Source organism: Cupressus sempervirens, chromosome 3 (genome assembly GCF_028749045.1).
Source record: "Cupressus sempervirens isolate cs-2001-9-10 chromosome 3, ASM2874904v1, whole genome shotgun sequence".
Lineage (NCBI taxonomy): Eukaryota > Viridiplantae > Streptophyta > Pinopsida > Cupressales > Cupressaceae > Cupressus > Cupressus sempervirens.
The window spans coordinates 522,723,674-522,730,530 of record NC_143120.1 but is presented as its reverse complement, the minus strand read 5'-3'; the positions used below and the strand labels follow the sequence as shown (position 1 = coordinate 522,730,530).

At 36.9% G+C, this 6,857-nt stretch overlaps 1 pseudogene; it reads left to right on the top strand.

Annotated features, from left to right (window-relative positions):
* Nucleotides 1-226: 226 nt before the first annotated feature.
* LOC149567478 (dehydrodolichyl diphosphate synthase 6 pseudogene) lies at nucleotides 227-898 on the top strand (annotated as a pseudogene).
* The last annotated feature ends 5,959 nt before the right edge of the window (nucleotides 899-6,857 follow it).

Here is a 6,857-nt window from a genome sequence, read left to right as displayed (position 1 = left end):
GTATCAAAAATTTGTTAATAATGTCTTTTAAGGCTAAAAATGACATAGAATAGAACTTTAAAGAGAGATCTAGAATCTAATTTTCATAAAAAAAATTATAAGATAAGATAAGCCAACCCTAATTTTTCCATCACAAATGATTTTGTGGTACATGGTTAAAGACCCACAAGAAAAAACTATTATATATTCCTTCATTATGATCAAGAAATGCCACCCATTATCAAAGATGACAATTTTAATAGCATTCCAATCCTTCAATAGTTCTTACTTGCAAGAAAGTTTTTCATTTCTTGCAAATTCAACAAGGGAATTGTTTAGGAGATTTCTATTATGGTCTGTTTCAGAAGGCCCTATTCCAAAGCATGTTACAATCATAATGAATGGTAATACAAGATATGCAATGAATAGAAATATGCAAAAATGGAGTGGCCATGAATATGGGTATAATAGCTTGATGCATACTTTGAGAGATTGTTATGAAATTGGTATAAAATGTGTGAGTGTTTATGCTTTCAGTATTGAGAATTTCAAGCACTCAAAGGAAGAAGTTGAGACACTTATGAATTTAATGAAGGAGAAGCTTGATCTTCTTGTTGAGAAGGAAAGCATGGTTAAAAAGTATGGAATTAGGGTTCAACTTATAGGAGATATCAGTCTTTTTCCTCAAAATGTGAGAGAATCGGCAGAATGGGCCATGGCTTTCTCTAGGAATAATGATAAGGTTATTCTGAATATATGTGCTCCTTATATTGGTACTTAGGAGATTGCTAAGGCTATTGAAGATGTTTTGAAGGAAGGGGATTTAGATGGAAAGAAGATTAGTGAAGAGGATATTGCAAAGCATTTGTATACTACATCTATGCAATACCTAGGAAGTATCTTAGATTGTAACTATTAAGTCTATTTTTATTTTTATTTTTTTAAAAGGCTGCAGGAATCGGGTGCAGCACAGCCCCCCCTATAAACTGCAGTGTGCCAGATAAACTTTTTAACGTGATCGATAGCGCTGGCGCGACATGCTCACCAGTACCATAGGGACAGGGGAGACTAGAACCCATGATTAACCCCCTGCAATAGGGAAGATTTATCCAACCGAGCTAGGGCCCTTGCCCCACTATTAAGTCTATTTTAATTTTCAACTCTTCTTCTTCATTATTTCATAGAGAAAAAAAACCTGTTATGATCAAATAGCATATCTGGGTAGTGGAAGAAACCCTTTTAACATTCGTTGCCCAAAAAAGCAAGTCAACAATATAAAACCCTTCGCCAATCAGCAGTAAAAACTTCAATGATACCAAACCCTGTTGTAGCCCTAGGCTTCTTATAATTTTTGTTGAATTATTTTGTGCCTCTTTCACCAAAATTGAACTGTATATGAAAGAGAAGGTAGGGTAGATGAAGAACCAACAAAAAGAAAAGATTAAAACCATCACAATTTGATGCCCTCAATCTGCCATAAAACCCTCTTCCAATTTTATCAGCTCAAGAAGGAAAAGTGAAGGATGAAGTTAGCCGCACAGGTTGCTAGACCCCAACCATATTCACATTGCAAGCCATTTACAAATAAACTCTACGTAACAAGCCACATTATAAATTGATGCTGCATATACCATAGAAATAGTTGCATTTTTCCCTTACCTTTGATGGTGGTAAGTCTTCAAGTGGCCCTATATGCTCGAATGATGCTCCAATCGAAATGCCCTCCACTATGCCCTCATGCTCTACCCCTCCTTGAACACAAAATCAACAAGCTATTCAAATCTCTCATCTTTGCCAAAGTTGTGCTTTTGAACGTGCTTTCTTCTCGGTGACTTACTCAATGCCTGAGAAATTATTGATAAGGAAACCAAATTGGCCTTTTAAACTACCTAGGGCCTCCAAAATTCATTCTAGATATGTGTATTGATACTGCTTTGAGGATTCAACCTCTTCTCACTATGCGAAATGCTGGAATGGCACTCAAGAAAAACCCTCGACACTGACTTGCTCAAGTGAAATGTGAATTCCATGCCCTTTTTTTGTCTTTATGCTGACATGTGCATCACAATTGAGACCAACACAAAATACACATAATTGGTTGCAATTGTGACCAACATGGGCATGTTATTAAAAAAAAAAAAAAAAAAACTTGCCTTTATAATCGACCAACCAAGCCATTTAAAAGAGTTGGTTGAAATTTAGGGTCAAAATTTAGGGTTAAATGAACTAGTGCCCATTTGAACATTCCAACAATTTTCAACATTTTTCACCCTTTGGAATTTTCATGTTGCAACAAATTGTTCGAGTCATGATATGGCTAAAGAATCTTCACCTTCAAAAGGTAAGGAAAAAATGAAGTATGAACAAGACAAATAATTGGCCCATACCACTCCATCTAATGTTTTTTCCTCATATGATGAAAGTAGAGATAAAGAGATTGGTCATGTTGATATGTAGGATTTTCTACAAAGAATAAATGCATCATTTTAAGGAGACATTCTTTGAATCAAAATTAGCAATATTCATTTGGTCTTCACTTTCCCAATGACAACCTTAGAACCTATGTTCATGTGGGAATGTGCAAAGAATTTTGATCCAAAAACAAAATCAATCAAGGATATAATGGGAAATTTGTTCTGTGTTTACATCCCCCCATCATTGAGAAAGTTTTCAAAGTGCTTGTAAATCCAGAAGGTGTAGATTTGACAAAGGAGAATTCACAAAAAAATGTGGAACAGGAATAAACTTGATTACATGAAGCTTTCTAATGAAAATTTGTTTGTCAACAAGAGAATAAATTTCTCTAGATGACCAAAGGTGATGCATAGGACTAATTTTTTCAGCAAGTCAATGATCTAATTACTCTACTTAGTCAGATTTGTGGACTCAAGAAGTTAAACCAATTTGAACCATGGACATACAAGTTCATCTACAAAATTCTAGATAGAAAAGAATACATCTATTGGGGAGAAATTATTAGCACAACAATATGCAAGAAGTTGATTCATGTGAGAATTATCTCTATTTCAACATGAATTCTTGCCTTGTCTACATTGTTGATACTATAGGGAATTTTTTTAGGCTCTCTATTGAGGAGAAAGAGTCTTAGTTCTTATTTCAAACTACTATGAGAATTTGACCCTTATTCAATGAAAAATACCATGATAGAAGGGTACAAGATGTCTTCTATGGACTTTTTAAATGTTTCTTTGATAAGGAACTGGCAAAGAAAAGAGTATTAGATGAGGCATTGAAGAAGATCAATCAATATGGGTGTTTGTTCCTACAATTCCCAACTTTCACATATATGAGAGTTGGTTTCTTTGAGGTTGAACCTTATACTCTACCAAGGTATCCCACTAATAGTATCATCCTTATGGAATTGGCTAGGTAACTCATGATCATGCAAGTATACTAGACAACTTAGCACATGTCAGGATTTGGGATTTCCTCTCAAAATCCTTTGAAAATTGGTAAGCATGAAATAATCATGGTTCTTAAAGCCAATTGTATGGAGAATTAACTTCTATTGATCACACTAAAGAAGCTCAAATCCTGGGCTGATTTTGACTGTAGGGGTATGAACTCAAAAATGAAAAAAACATTCACCCATGTTGATCACATGGAGGATGTTTGGATAGATCTCTAGGATGAAACAAATGTAACCAAAATGGATTATTATTGAAGATAAAAAGGAGGAAAGGGTGTTCCTTAGACATCCCATTCTTCTCTCACTTGACCAAAGACACATGATTCAAATGAAGAAGAAGAGGTGGTTATTCTTTTAGCCACACATCAACCAAATATCAAAGGAGTGTCTATTCTAGATTAAAGTTTTTTGTCTACATTGGACACCAATGTGGACTCATTTTCTATAGTTTTTATACCTACTATCCCCATCTTAGAGGTAAAAAATTTAGTAGCACCCATCTCTTTTGCGGCTCCTCATGCCCTCACAATAGAGCAATGTGAGAATTTGGAAAATATTTTTGAGACTTTCTCTTCTTTTCCTACTCTCACAAAGGGACATGTTACCCAATTTGATACCTCAACCATCAGGTTTGAAATGTTCATGGAAGATTCATCTCAGAAAGTATTTATGACCCCAGCTATGTAGACAAATGCATGCATAACAATGATAGGAATATAATTAGGATCAATGTCAACAATTACTGTATATGAGAAATATGTTAGCAAGTAATACTAATCTATTCAAAAACAAAAGCATTAACTAGCATATAAACCATAACATAAATGAGAGACTAAAGAGGAAACCCCAATTGGAAATGTGAGCCAAATGAATGGACTCTCCCAATAGGATTTAGCTCCTTGCTTGGTAGATGAGTCTAAGGATTGGGATGTATGCTCGAGGTTCTCAAAAACTAGCTTCAATGGAGATGGAAAATGGCAAATTGGTAGCTTTGTGAGCTCTCAATTTGGCATCATAAGGGTATGGTTGATGGCTTTTGGCTCTCAAAAGGGCATTATAACTTTAGCTCCAAGATTGTGATGAAATGGCTTGGGAGGGGATTCAATTTATAGGCTAAGGGCTTGAGGGATGGAGGGCTAAGATGCAAGGATGGGGAAAAGCTTAAGGAGGGTTGAGATTGCATGAGAGGAGAGCACATGGATTGTGTTTGTTTAGCACCAATCAGGGAGTGACACATGTCATAGGGTTAGTGGATGGAGGAAAGGGGAAGGATGAGTCAACAAAGGAGGCTCAAGGGATAATATCTTCATAAAGACCCTTCATTATGGCTTGTAAGAGCTTGTAAGAGTCTTTATGGCTTTTGTAAGAGCATTCATTGCTAAGTGGTTGGGATATTTTGGAGGGAGTTGAGATTGTTGACTTTCCTTGGCTTAGGAAAGTCTTAAGCTTGCTTAGGGAATGTGACAACATTAGGGGGTGGATTAGGCTTGGGTTTAGGATTAGATTAGGGATGTTAGAGATTTGCAAGTGGATGGCATTCATGAGGGTGGGTGAGTTAGTGGCTAAGCTTAGTTAGTATGGGTGGATGGGGTGGATTAGGCTAAAAAGAGGGTTTAGGAATAAGTTATGGGCTTTTAGATTTGAGGGTTTTATTTATCAAATAGATTTATTTAATAAATGGGGATTTTGGAATTAGATAGAAGAATAGGATTTAATTGATAAATAATAGGTTATTTGATTTATCAATTAGGACTATAGATAATTAATTAAATTAATCAGCTAGGGGATGGAAAAGGATTAACTAAATATAGATTTAATTAATGATGCCTTTAGAGATAACTAAATAGGATTACCAAAGCGGTGTAATCAAATTTAGGTGTCTACATTTTGCCCCTCTTTGACATAGTGTTGAGACAACATTATTTCAAAGAAGTTCGAATGAAGACGACACAAGGAAGATGTTTTAGCAACAAGGTTGTCCCAGTCTCGGATAAGAAGAGGAGAGACTAGACTTAGATGATGCCCCCTCAAGAAGGCGGAAAAGAGAGAAATGAGGCTCGACAGCTTCTTGAAAAATACAAGAATTTGAGATAAGCAAGGAGACTCAGATTGGCTAAGAGAAGGAGCTGAATTAGCTCAAACTCTCACTATGGGAGAATGATAAAGGGCTATCATATGCACAAAAGGAAACAAGCTTAAGACTTCAGGGGAGATGGAGGATGAAGGAGCAAAGCGCTATAAAAAAGAATCTAGGATAGGGAGATGGATGATGGGATGATAAAGCTGATGCAACAAGATTTCAAAGAGTCAGATTGGCGGAAGATGGGTTTTGAAGATCCCTAGGACTAGGATTGTGGATCTCAAAAGATGAGGCTTGGTGGATTGATTGGATTGGTGGATCCCTAAGACTAGGATTGTGGATCCCTAAAGCTAAGAGTGATGATTGATTCTGAGAGATATGGTTGCACAAGCTGGGGTAGGAGAAATGGATGCTGGATATGGATGGGGGATAATGGAGATGAAGGGAATCCATTGAAGCTTTTTGAGTGGGGGGATACTTCAAAGAGAAGTACCACCATGTAGTTGAGCACTAGATTTGCTATAGGACTGTTGGCTAATTGCCAAGGTTACCAAGAACATCAAGGCCTTTTCACCAACTATCCAGAAGACTGACAAACTGACTCAAAACAAACATGCAAGGATTGCCCCAGCATCACACATGAATCCCAGATGAAGCAGCGTGGAAATGACACTGGGTAACCCACAAGCAGAAAAGAAAACAAGCAAAAGACATGATCAAGACCTTATGCTCAGATTTTCCCATTCGTAGCATACCATGATATGGAAGATCATGGCAACCTTGAGGAGGGAATAAAAAGATTGCTTGGAAAAGATACTTCAAGGCCCAAAAGGGAAGATTCCAAATCAAAAGGAAGCAAAAATCCAAAAGAGAACCGTTTGCCAATGAGATGGGTAGGACAAGGTACTAACGGACCAAGATCAGACATGAGGAAAGCTATATCCTGCAAGGATCTATCGGAGAGCACCTAAGCTGGTGGATCGAGATGAGTGATGTGTCTGGCAAGCTGAACTAAGAAGGATAACAGTTTGGTGACCAAGGGTTGTGCGATGTGTGCAAGATGTTGATCAAGGAGGAACTGACACGAAAGCTAGATAGATACAATTGTACTAAACTAAAGAGGATGTACAAGCTGACTGACCAAGATATGTTACAAATGTACAAGGTTGTGTTCATGTTTGGGTTTTGTGAGATGGAAATGTTTATGAAGGGAGGGATGTCTATAATAGTTGATAGGTGGGTAGTTAGATGGTTTGCGAAAAGCTTAAGTGAAAATGGGGTTTTGTGTGTGCACGTGATAGTATACAAGCTAAGATACAAGCTTATTTACAAGTTGGAATATGGTACAAGCTTTGGACAAGATTCAAA